At 39.7% G+C, this 14,015-nt stretch overlaps 1 pseudogene across 1 annotated transcript; it reads left to right on the forward strand.

Moving 5' to 3' along the window:
• The first annotated feature begins 838 nt into the window (after nucleotides 1–838).
• On the forward strand, nucleotides 839–1,259 carry LOC308624298 (RWD domain-containing protein 1-like; annotated as a pseudogene). The gene has a single exon. The product of its transcript is annotated as an RWD domain-containing protein 1-like (transcript).
• The last annotated feature ends 12,756 nt before the right edge of the window (nucleotides 1,260–14,015 follow it).

The following is a 14,015-nucleotide window of genomic DNA, read 5'->3' on the forward strand; positions in this document are numbered from 1 at the left end:
TATATGCTATGCTTCCTGCTTGTGCTGACATCCTCCTGTATCCTTCAAATAACTAAACTCAGATGGATAGACCCACATAGTGATTGCATCTGTTTTTTCATCAGTATAAGCCTACTATTGTATTGGCTGTATAAAGAAATCAGTCATTAACAAAATAAAAACTGATAGATCAAAGAAAAAATCATAGCGAAAATTAGGAAGCACAAGAACTGAATGACAGAGAGTATACTATATATTGAAACTCATGGGATGACATTTGCCAAAATTCATCAAATGGTACAATTAAGATTTGTGTATTTCATTGTATATAAATTTTACCTTAAAAAGTAACCATACGTTGCTCAGCAGGCCTGGCCTGACTTTGGGCCCCAGGCTTCCCAGCTAGGGACTTTGCACCTGTGCCTGCCTGGCAGGCTGGGTGTCTGCACAATCCATGGGCAGCAGTGAGGGCCACAATGACAGATTATCAAGAGGAACAGAGCAACTGGGGGCTCTGGAGTCCATCTATCCTGACTCCTTCAGAGCTTGATTATACATTGATCCAACCCTACTAACAACTGGTCTTCCAAAATAGAAATGAACTTTCCTGATACCACTTTCTCCTTCAGTAGTGTTTTAGCTAAGTATTATCAGAAAACCCAACCAACTTCATCATTACTGTGACACCTGAGGCTGGAAAAAATGATGAAACTGTCTAGACTATCCTCAAGTTTACATATAGGGAAAAGCACCCAGATGAAGCTTCCTTCTAGGAAATACTCTCCCAGGGAAACCTAGAAGATAATGATGTCTCAGACATTTAAAAATTATTAGTATTACAAACAAAGAAAACCTTGGTATGGTGACGACCTTTACTTTAGTTACAGCTGTGCAAGAAAATTTAAGTGACATGGTAGATCAAATAAAAACTGGAAGAGAAGGAGAAAAGAAACAAAAGAAGCAGAAGCAGAAAAGGAATTATTTGAAGACACTCTTGTTACCATTAAGAATTTCTTAAGTTGGAAGGCCAAGTTTGATGCAGAACTCTTGGAAGTTAAAAAGAAATGAATTAAAAGGAACAAGCAGGAGAAACTAAATTAAGTGGGAAACAGCTGTTTGAAACAGATCATAATCTTGACACATGCAATATCCAGTTCTAGGAGGATGCTGGATACAGCATGGAGGTAGATGAGTTGTTGGTCCAGGAAATGAATGATTTGGAGCTACTGGATGAGGTGGATGATGCAGACTACAATCCTGCTGACCACAGAGTGACTTGACCAACTAGTGAACCATCCTCATCTTAGAGAGGCTTGACTGCCGCAGCATCTGTGTCTATGCTTAGAGTGTGTGTTGATTTTCTTTTCTTTATTCATAAGAAAAAATAATTTTCAGGAGAACAATTTTCTGACAGCTTTCATCGTTAAACTTAATAAACTGACCTTAAAATTTCAATCAATCGATCAATAAATAAAAATATTGAACTCCAGGGGCTTCCCTGGTGGCACAGTGGTTAAGAATCCGCCTGCCAATGCAGGGGACACTGGTTCAAGCCGTGGTCCGAGAAGATCCCACATGCCGCCAAGCAACTAATCCCATGAGCCACAACTACTGAGCCTGCACTCTAGAGCTTTTGAGCCACAGCTACTGAAGCCCACGCGCCTAGAGCCTGTGCTCCGCAGCAAGAGAAGCCACCGCAATGAGAAGCCCACGCACCACAACAAATAGCAGCCCCCGCTTGCCGCACCTAGAGAAAACCTGTGCGCAGCAACAAAGACCAAACGCAGCCAAAAATTAATTAATTAATTAAATCAAATTTTAAAAAAATATTGAACTCCAGGTAGTGATATGTGTGCTGAAGTGTTTAAGAGCAAATGTACTAATGTCTGTAACTTCCTTCGAAATGAATCAAAAATAAGATCCTTGAAACTGATAGAAGAAGGGATGGATAAATGGAAAGTTCCATGATAAGGCAAATACAGTAAAATCTTAACTGTAGAAATTAGGTGCTGGGCATTTGGGCATCACTACAATTCTTTCAACTTTGTGAACGTTTTCAGAATTAAATAAAAACCTCATCAGAGTGTGAATCACTATATTGTACTTATATAATAGTGTACATCAACTATACTTCAATAAAAAAATAAGTGTAGAAACACCCCCTCCCAAGAAAAACCTTCACTGGATGCAGATAAAGTGATTCATAAAGAGAAATGTGTAGTCCTAAATACTTATATTACAAAAGAAAAGTTAAAAATTATTCATCTAAATTTCCAGTTCAAAAACTTAAGAAAAAAACAAGCACAGTAACCTTGAAGAAAGAGGAAGAGTGGCAGTAATAAAAAATGAAAGCAGAAATTGAATATGACAGAGATACGCGGAGATGGTAAAAAGAAAAATAAAATAAAAATAAATACTTATTTTATTCTTTGAAATAAACTAATAAAATAGGCAAAACTCTGGCAGAGTTAATTGATCAAGAGAAAAAAGAGAGAGAGCAAATAAACAATCTTAGAAAAGAGGGCTACACATAAGTTATAACCAGGCTACCACTAGCCCTCACAGTACCTTTGTGTGAACTAGGAAAAGGTTTCCCCTGTGGGTGGCCACGGCCCTAATACCTAGGGCTTGTTACTTGGAAAGCTGGGTACAGGCTGCTCCCACTCACTCCTTGTCCAGATAAGCTTGTGCTTAAACCACCTACACAACCATATTGGCAGTCCTGGATCAGCATAGTTTAAAAAGTTATGAGACAATATGAACAACCTTGTGCCAATTAATTTGATAATTTGCACAAATGATTGGTTCCCTTTAAAACTACAATTTACCCAACTATATCAAGGAGACATAGACAACCTGAATAAACCTATAACCATTAAAGAAATCAAATAAGTAGTTACAAGATCTCTTAAAAAAAGCATGAAAATTCTTATTTTTTTCCTATAGTCTAGCATAATTAAACACCATTGGAATCATCTGTTTGCTAAAAGAAATAAAATACATCTGTGAAACCATGTGGTTCTGGTGCTTTCTTTAAGGGTAAATCTGTAATCATCTTCCTGATCTTTTTTGTGATAACTCATCTTTTCAAGTCTTCTATTTCTTCATAGGTTTCTTTGAGAATATCCATTTCCTCTAGTTTTTCACATTTGTTGTTGTAGAGCTGCACATAATTCTTTCAGCCTCTTTTGTGTCTGTGAATGTATCTGCTTTCTTATTCCTAACCTTGATTTTTTTTTTTTTTTTTTTTTGCGGTGTGCGGGCCTCTCACCACTGTGGCCTCTCCGGCTGCGAAGCACAGGCTCCGGATGCGCAGGCCCAGTGGCCATGGCTCACTGGCCCAGCCGCTCCGCGGCACGCGGGATCTTCCCGGACTGGGGCACGAACCCGTGTGCCCTGTATCCGCAGGCGGACTCCCAACCACTGTGCCACCAGGGAAGCCCCTAACTTTGATGTTTTTGCTCTCTTTTTTCCCTAACCAGATTCATGAAATGTTGACATATTTTATTGGTCTTTTCAAATAAGTAACTCTTGAACTTATTTTTTTCCTTTCTACTATTCTTTTTGTTTTCTAATTCATTATTTTCTGTTGTTGCCTATATTATTTCTCTCCACTTGGGGTTTATTTTGTCATTCTTTTCTTAGTTTCATAAAATGGGCAATGAATTCTTAAAAAAAAATTCTTTCATAGTGAAATATTTAAGGCTATGCATTTTCTTCTGCTGTGTCCTGTAGGATTTTACATACAATGTTTTTTTCATTCCTTTCTAGATGGTTTATCACTTCATTTTAAAAAATTTTACAAACAAAATAATTATTAAATTAGAAAGAACCAAGAACCTTAATTCTAAGTAGTTATACTCTGACATAATTTCATTTCAAAACAAGACAAATTAATCACTCATTATAATTTTAGCTCTTCCCTAAAGTAATTAACTTGATTTATACACACACACACACACACAAAATAATCTATAGACCTAACCATCTTTCCTGTAATATCTCAGAAACCTTTATTTATTAAGAACAGCAACATTAAAATAATTGTATAAATGGGGGAAAATAGGCCTACAGGATTTCACCCTTGCAATAACAAAGATAGTTTTCCTATAGAAATTTCAATTAAAAGTTTTATTTGGTGATTTAAATAAACCTTAATTTAAGGCTGTAAACCTGAGCTAATCTAGCTCTTTCTTAGCACACTTGGTATCTATCCCAATAATAGACCAGCTATCTAGCCTGTTAACAGATAGGTATTATCTGAGGCTAGCCTGGTTTCCTAATTAATCCCCATTTCAATTTTTTATTTCCTCTTGATCCAAAGATGATGTAGGCACGTGCTTCTTTTCTTCTCGTTTTTTTGTTTTGTATTTCTTACATATTTTTATTTTGAAAAAAGTGCAAATTGCAAATTGTAGAGCTTTTTCTGTTTTTGAGTTGTTTGAAAGTAAATTGCTATGTGTTACCCACTGCTCCTGAGTATTTTAGCAGGTATTTTCCAAAATAAGGACATTCTCCTGCATAACTCCAATACAATACAAATCAACATTGATACATAACTACCATGTAATTCTCAGACTCCTTTCAAGAGTCTCTAGTATCCCCAAAATATCCAGATCGTAATCATAAATAATCATACATTGCATTTCATTGTCATATCTCTTTAGTCTTATTCATCAAGAACAGTTCTTCACTCTTTGCTTGACATTCATAACCTTGACATTTTTAAAGATTACAGACCAGTTATTTCATGTCCCTCAGCTTGGGTTTGCTGGGGTTTCCTCATGATTGGATTCAGATTATGCATCTTTGATAGGAATAGTATAGAAGGGATGACACCTTTCTCTCATTGCATCCTCTCAGGTGGTGCAAGGTTTCAAACGTTCCCTCCCAGTACTGATAATGTCCACTTTCGTCACTTGATGAAGGTAGGGTCTGCCAGGCTGTGAAGCTACTTTTTTCTTTAGTAATTAATAAATATTTTGTGGGAGGTATATGAAATTGTAAATATCTCATTCATCACTGTACATTCAATTCATTTATATCACTATAGACTTGTGGTTTCCTATTCTAGTCAATGAATAGTAATCAGTTATTATCATTATCTCCATTAACTCATGAATGGATAAACAAAATGTAGTATACCCATACAGTGGAATGTTATTTGGCAATAAAAAGGAATGAAGTTTTTTTTTAATAAATTTATGTATTTATTTTTGACCGCATTGGGTCTTCTTTGCTGCGCACGGGCTTTCTCAAGTTGCGGCAAGTGGGGGGCTACTCTTTGTTGCGGTGGGTGGGCTTCCCATTGCGGTGGCTTCTCTTGCTGTGGAGAACAGACTCTAGGCACACGGGCTTCAGTAGTTGTGGCATGTGGGCTCAATAGTTGTGCCTTGTGGGCTTAGTTGCTCTGCAACATGTGGGATCTTCCTGGACCAGGGCTCGAACCCACGTCCCCTGTATTGGCAGGCGGATTCTTAACCACTGTGCCACCAGGGAAGTCCCAGGAATGAAGTTTCGATACATGCCACAACAGGGATAAACCTTGAAAACATTATTTTAAGTGAAAGAACCCAGACACAAAAGGACACATATTGTATGATTCCATTTATATTAAATGTCCAGAGTAAGTTAATCAACAGAAACATAAGGAGGATTACTGATCACCAGAGGCTGGGGAGAAGGAGAAATGGTGAGTGACCACTGTTAGGTTTATGGTTTCTTTTTAGGGGGCTGAAAATTCTCTGGAATTAGATAGCGGTGATGTTTGCACAACCCTGTGGATATACTAAAACCATTGGATTGTGAACTTTAAAACAGGTGAATTTTATGGTATGTGAATTATATATACATATTTTTAAATAAATTTATTTATTTTATTTATTTATTTTTGGCTGCATTGGGTCTTCGTTGCTGTGCCTGGGCCTTCTCTAGTGGCAGTGAGCGGGCGCTTCTCTTGTTGCAGAGCACCGGCTCTAGGCATGCAGGTTTTGGTAGTTGCAGCACGTGGGCTTCAGTAGTTGTAGCACTCGGCCTCAGTAGTTGTGGCGCAAGGGGCTTAGTTGCCCCGCGGTATGTGGGGCCTTAGTTCCCCAACCAGGGAGGGATCGAACCTGCGTCCTCTGCATTGGAAAGCGGATTCTTAACCACTGGGCCACGAGGGAAGTCCCTGTTATTATTATTATTTTAAATTTATTTTTGACTGCTTTGGGTCTTCATTGCTGCGCCTGGGCTTTCTCTAGTTGCGGCAAGTGGGGACTATTCGTTGTGGTGTGTGGCTTCTCTCATTGCAGAGCACAGGCTCTAGGTGTGCGGGCTTCAGTAGTTGTAGCACGCGGGCTCAGTAGTTGTGGCTCGTGGGCTCTACAGCGCAGGCTCAGTAGTTGTGGCGCATGGGCTTAGTTGCTCGCAGCATGTGGTATCTTCCCGGGCCAGGGCTCAAACCCGTGTCCCCTGCATTGGCAGGCGGATTCTTAACCACTGCGCCACCAGGGAAGCCCCCCTGTTATTTTAAAAAATAAAATAAATCTGCCTTTTTCACAGAGGATTGTAAGGAAAATTGCCTGTTTTGACTCTTACTGCTGAACAGAAGAAAAAGTTCCTTTCCTCAAAATTCATACCCTCAATCCAGCCCTGTAGTCTATGAAAAGCACCTACAATTTGTTGGGAGAAAAACAAAGACCTTAATAAAAAAATAACCAAAATATATGAACGGACAGTTCACAAAAGAGGAATATAAATGTCCAATAAATAAATTAAACCACTAAAAGGCGGTCATCTTCATAAAGTAATCAACACACATCGCATTGTGGTTTTGTGATGATTAAAAGAGGCAAACACTTTCAATATTTTCAATACCAGATTCCTTCCTGTCTTTGTACTCATTTTCTCCGTAATTCCCTATAATTGGCTTCTACCTCCACACTTGCCTGAAATTGCCCTTGGTCACAAGACACCCCTCTCAATCCAAATACGAAGACCACTCCTACTCTCCCTGGAACTCTTCAGGGCTCTTGGCCCCTAACCTTTCCTTCCTTGAATGCTCCTTCCAGGCTCTTCAAGGCTCATTCCCACTACCTTGGGCCACTACTTGATCTTGATCTCTTGACTGACCATTCCCTTCCTTTTCCTGCCCTCTAGCTTTGGCCAACTATAGGTGGACACTTCTCTTGGGGTGGTGGTGGAGGCTGTTCAGCATCTGAGAATATCCCACCTTATGAATCTTTTATGAAGCAGACCCCACTTCTCACTATAGAAGCTGAAAATGCCACATATTTGTTTTCCCAACCCGCTTTTGAAGCTGGGTGCTGGCACTGACCTAGGCTGGGTCAATCTGATGCAGCTATTTTAGACTTTGACTCTGGAGTTATTGGCAAAAAGAAGCAGAGTCAATGGAAGAGTGTTCCTGGCACCAGCAACTTCCAGTTTCCATGGCAGCTGTGGCAGCAGTGCCGAGCTCAGGTCCCTGCCTGATGGTGTCAACAGTGTGAGGTGTGACATCTAGTGGACAACAGTGTCCTCACTAGACACTATTTATAGAGTGGTTTGGGCCATGGTGGTAGCTGTTTAGGCTCTGAGCCTGGTTCTCCAGCTTTCCCAGTGATTCTGTGTGCTATTTTAGCTTAACTTAAAATCAGAATCTATTTCCATTGCTTGAGACTGAGAACTCTGACAAATATAGCTTTTTAGAAAGCTGTCCTCAGCTCTCTCTTTCTCTATACCACCTAAAACCACATTTTTCTCTATATTTTCTAAGTTTCTATTGCATTATAAAAAAATCGGTGCAACTTAGCACATTATCATTTGTTACCTTATACTTAAAATTTTCATTTTCATATGTTGTTTATGTTTATTTACAGGCCTTGTTGGGCCTGCGAATTGTCTCTCCAACAACACCATGAACCATGAGAACAATTAAAAATGGATGATAGGGCTTCCCTGGTGGCACAGTGGTTGAGAGTCCGCCTGCCAATGCAAGGGACACGGGTTCATGCCCCGGCCCGGGAAGATCCCACATACAGCGGAGCGGCTGGGCCCGTGAGCCATGGCCACTGAGCCTGCGTGTCCGGAGCCTGTGCTCCGCAACGGGAGAGGCCACAACAGTGAGAGGCCCGTGTACCACAAAAAAAAAAAAAAAAAAAAGGATGATAATATAGCCTTATATATTTGCTGATGGGAATGATGGGAATGGGACAAACTGAAGATAGAGAGGTGAATAGCTGACAGGCCCAATGTCCTTGAGTAGTTAAGAGGAAAAGAGATCTGTTTTTTTTTCTGGCCGTGCCTCGGGGCTTGTGGGATCTTATTCCCCCCGCCCCCCCTCATGCCCCGGACCAGGGATTGAACCCATGCCCTTGGCAGTGAAAGCACAGAATCCTCACCACTGGACTACCAGGGAATTCCCAAAAAGAGATCTAGTACCCAAATCAAGGAGTTGGTCTTGGGAGCAGAGACAGTCCACCTATAGCAGGAGGAGGGCAGGCAGATGCTGGGTACAGATGCTACCAGTGGGTAGCTGTGGTGGTGGATGCTTTAATTTTCTCTGTAGATTAGGAAGCAATGTCATCAGTAGAGAATGAGAAGGGGAGAAAGTGTAGGAGGTTGGAGAAGGCACAGAACAGTCATTCAGGACAGCAGTTTGGGGAATAAGGCAACTTTCCAAGATGTTCACAGTATAGATAATTTTAAGAGACTCAGTTTCCAGATACCCAATTTCCAAATGTTCTTTTCCTAAAATTGATCTATTTTCTCAAAATAAATGCCAGCTGCCCTTCCTCAATTGCCTTTCTCCCACTTTACAGAAGTCATACCTCTCACTCAGCCCAAATCTCACTATAGTTAGGCAGTGTAGCACAGTGATTATGATGGTAGCCAGTTTCCAAGATGGCTTGATTCCTGATATTCATATCCTTGAGTTGTCCTGTACCTCACTGATTCAGGTCTGGTCCATGTGATTAATGTATGACTATTGAGGCTAGGCCATAAAGGGCATTGCATCCTCCACCTTGCTCTTTTGGATTGCTTGCTCTTGGGAACGCCAACTACCATGTCATAAGGTCACTCAAGCAGCCCTAGGAGAGGTCCATGTGGAGACAAACTGAGACCTCCGCAAGCAGGCAGCACCCACTCACCCATGATGTAGGTGAACCACCCTGCAAACAGAACCGCCTGCAAACAGATTCTCCTATCCCAATAGAGCATTTAATGACAAGAGCCCCAGATAATATCTTCCTGATATCTCATGAAAGACCCCTAGCCAGAATCTCCCAGCCAAGCCATTCCTGAATTCCTGATTCATAGAAACTGTGAAAGATAATAAACGGTTCTTGTTGTTTTAAGTCACTACATTTGGCGGTAATTTTTTTTTTTGGCTGCACTGCCCAGGGATCAAGCCCACGCCCCCTGCAATGGAAGCACAGAGTCTTAACTACTGGACCACCAGGGAAGTCCTTGGGGGTAATTTTTACACAGCTATAGATAACTGTAGGGCAGATTGCTTAACCTCTTTGAGCCTCAGTTTCCTCATGTGTAAAATAAGAATGATAACACAATAGTACCTGACTCAGGATTGTTATGAGGGTTAAATGAGTTAATATTTGTAAAGTGCTTAGAACAGAAAAGTAAAAAGTATGAATTTGTTAATTTGTTAAATAAAAATAAATGTGATCTATTCAACACAGCACTACTGTACTGGGAGATCTAGATAGTGCAATAAGGCAAGAAAAAGAAATAGAATTTATACAGATAGGAAAGGAAGAAATAAAAACTGTTCCAATTTCAGATGGCACGATAGTCTACATAGAAGATCTCAGGGAATCTACAAGAACTCCTAGAGCTAAAAAGTGAATTCAGTGGAGTTTTAAGATATAAGGTAAATACACAAAATTCTGTTGTACTTCTATAATCTAGCAACCAACACATGGAAGCAAAAATTTTAAATACAATACCATTTACAATCACTCAAAAAAATGAAATAGCTGTAAGTCTAACATAACATGTACAGGATTTGTATGCTAAAAACTATAAAACACTGATGAAAGAAATCAAAGAAGATCTAAATAAATGGAGAGACGTACTGTTTTCATGGGTTGGAAGACTTAACATAGTAAATATGTCAATTCTTCCCAAACTGGTATACACGTTTAACACAGTTCTCATCAAAAAGCAAGACTGTTTTTGAAGATGTGTACAAGAGTATTCTAAAATTTATATGGAAATGTAAAGGAATTAGAAAAGCTAAAACAATTTTGAAAAAGAAGAATAAAGTGGGAGGAATCATTCTATTTCAAGACTTATTATATAGTCACAGTAATCAGAAATGTATGGTATCAACAGAAGGACAGTCTTTTCAACAAATGATGCTGGAGCAATAGGATATACATAGGAAAAAATAAAAATAAAAATTGAATCTCAACCTAAACCTCACACCTTAAACAAAAACTAACTCAAAATGGATCACAGATTTAAATATAGAACATAAAATTAATAATCTTTTAGAAGAAAACATAAGAGAAAATCTTTGGATCCTAGGGCCTGGCAAAGAGCTCTTAAAATTGATACCAAAAACATGACCCATAAAAGAAAAAAAACCCATAAATTGGAATCCATCAATTCAAAAACTTTTGCTATGTGAAAAACTGTTGAGAGAATGAAAAAGCATGATATAGACTGGGAGGAAATATTTGCAAACCGCATATCTCACAAAATACTACTATCTGGAATATATAACTAACTCTCAAAACTCTACAGTAAAAAACAAATAAACCACCAGGAAATGGGCAAAAAGCATGAAGAGACATTTCACCAAAGAGGAGAAACAAATGGAAAATAAATACATGAAAAACATTTTCAACATCACTAGCCATCAAGGAAATGCAAATTAAGGGTGTTCCTTGGCTGGTCCAGTGGTTAGAGCTCTGAGCTTCCACTGCAGGGGGCATGGGGTTGATCCTGCAAGCTGTGAGGTGCGGCAAAAAAAAAAAAAGAAAAAGAAAAGGAAATGCAAATTAAGACTACCATGAGATATTAGGTCTATTAGAACAGTTAAAATTAAAAAAAAAAAACGACAGTACCAAATGCTAGTGTGGATGCAGGGAAACTGAATCTCTCGATTTCTCATGCATTGTTGATGAGAAAGTAAAATGGTATAGTCACTCTGGAAAATAGTTTGGCAGTTATTTTAAAAAACAAAGCATACATTTACCATGTAACACAGCAGTCCCACTCCTATACATTTATCCCCACCAAATAACAATTTGCATCCCCATAAAAACTGATGCATGAATGTTCATAGCAGCTTATTTGTAGTAGCCTCAAACTGGAAACAACTGAAATGTCCCCCAGTAGGTGAATGGTAAAACAAACTGTGGTACATCCATATCATGGAGTACTACTCAGCATTAAAAAGGAACAAACTTGATACATACAACAACCTGGATGGATCTCAAGGGCATTATGCTGAGTGAAAAAAAGCCTCAAAATGTCACACGATTTCATTTATATAACATTCTCAAAATGACAAAATTATGGAGATAGAAAACTGATGAGGGGTTGCCGGCGGTTAAAGACAGTAGTTGTGGGAGGGAGGTTGTGACTATAAAGGGTATCAGGAGAGATCTTTGTGGTAATTGAATAGTTTTTTATCTTCATTGCAGAGCTGGTTACACAAATCTATACAAGATAAAATGATATAAAACTTTATACACATATTGTACCAACCTGTTTTCTGGTTTTGATAATGTACTACAGTTATGTAAAATGTAACCAATGGGGGGTGCGGTGAGTGAAGGATACAGAGGAGTCCTCTGTACTACCTTTGCAGCTTCCTGTGAATCTATAATTACTTCAAAATAAAAAGTTGAAGAAAATTCAACAAAATGCATGGATTAATTCCCTAGTGTGTAAAAATTTGTGGAACAAGAACAAAAGGGTCCTCTTTCCTCAGGGTTCTGTGGTAGGACTTGCTGTCTCTTTCTGTCTTATACAGCAGGCACTATGTATCCACGTATGTCAAACCACAGATACAGAGGGTCAACTGCACAATGCCATTTTATACAAGGAACTTGAGCATACTCGAGTTTTAGTATCCATGGAGCTCCTGGAACCAATGCCCTGCAGGTGAGAGGGGTGGCCGTATGTGTTTCTGTCATGGGCAAGCATGATTAAGAATGGGGTATTTTGGCCCATGATGGGGTGTCCTGAATTCAGATATGTTGTGGAGTGTGGCTGGAGTGATGGTAATTTTTACCTAGCCACCTCCCCTCTTATGCTCCCTGATTACTATCAAAGACTCTCCTGAGGGAAGGTCCTGTGAGAACAAAACAAAGAGAATGTAGGTAAGAAACACAGCAGATGACGCCACCTTATTTCATTCAAGGATAAATTCATGGCAAGATGCCATATATTCTCAATTTATTTAGCATTAAACTTCAGAGTGAGATGTTGTCATCACAGGGCCATTATTAACCTGTTTATTTTAATTGAAAGATGAAGTATTTGACCAAACGGACTGACTTTTGCCAATACACTTGAATGAATTAAAAGGACACTACAGGGGCTTCCCTGGTGGTGCAGTGGTTGAGAGTCCGCCTGCCGATGCAGGGGACACAGGTTCGTGCCCCCGTCCGGGAAGATCCCACATGCTGCGGAGCGGCTGGGCCCGTGAGCCATGGCTGCTGAGCCTGCCTGTCCGGAGCCTGCGCTCCGCAATGGGAGAGGCCACAACAGTGAGAGGCCCGTGTACAGCAAAAATAAATAAATAAATAAAAGGACACTACAAGGGTCTTCCCTGTTGGCATAGTGGTTAAGAAACTGCTTGCTAATGCAGGGGACACGGGTTCGAGCCCTGGTCTGGGAGGATCCCACATGCCACGGAGCAACTAAGCCCGTGTGCCACAACTACTGAGCCCACGTGCCACATCTACTGAAGCCTGCATGCTCTAGAGCCTGTGCTCGGCAACAAGAGAAGCCCACGCACTGCAACGAAGAGTAGCCCCCGCTCATTGCAACTAGAGAAAGCCCGCGCGCAGCAACTGGGACCCAACGCAGCCAAAAATAATAAATAAATAAAAATAAATAAATTTATATAAAAAATGTACACCACATGATTTGGATTAAAAATGTATATTTAAAATATATCAGGGAATTTCCTGGAGGTCCAGTGTTTAGGACTCCTCATGCTTTCACTGCCAAGGGCCCGGGTTTGATCCCTGGTTGGGGAACTAAGATCCCACAAGCTGTGCAGCGTGGCCAAAAAAAGAAAAAAAAATCATAAACACATTGTAAATTTTCCATATATTATAATGGTTTGACATCTTTAAAAAAATCTTTCTGTCTGGGGAGAGACTGCCCCTCCCAAGATAGGTAATTCCTAAAGATAATAACTTGCCTACAAGCATACCTTTCATATGTAAACCAACCAATCCAGGGTTTATACCCCCAGCTACCTTCTTATCTAACTCTCACACACCAAACCTATATTTCCCTTACCCTAAGTCATGCCAGGTCTACGTGCCAGCTAACTAGGGACTACCCCTACAGCTTATAGCCCACCAAAATTATTCAAACTAGCCAATCCTAAACTGTTTCTCTTGCTCTTCCTTGCCTTTCTCATGGAAACCCCTATAAGGGCCATGGACTATGCTTTGCCCTCCCTCCTGTTCAACATTATTATCCATCAGGGAAATGCAGATTAAAACCACAATGAGATACCATCTCACACCCATTAGAATGGCTAAAATAAAAAAAATAGACAATAACATATGTTGGCCAGGATGTGAAGAAACAGGAAATCTTACACATTGGGAATGTAAAATGGTACCAGTTTGTCAGTTTCTTAAAAAGATAAACATAAATTCACCATAAGACCTAGCAATTTCACAATTAGGTATCTGCCTTAGAGAAATGAAAACCTATGTCCACACAAAGACTTTTACAGGAATGTTTATATCAGTATTATTCATACTAGCCAAAACTGGAGACAACCCAGATTTCCTCCAGTGGATGAATGGATATACAAAATGTGATATATTCATACA

This window comes from Mesoplodon bidens, assembly GCF_964165515.1.
Source record: "Mesoplodon bidens genome assembly, chromosome: 10".
Taxonomy (NCBI): domain Eukaryota; kingdom Metazoa; phylum Chordata; class Mammalia; order Artiodactyla; family Ziphiidae; genus Mesoplodon; species Mesoplodon bidens.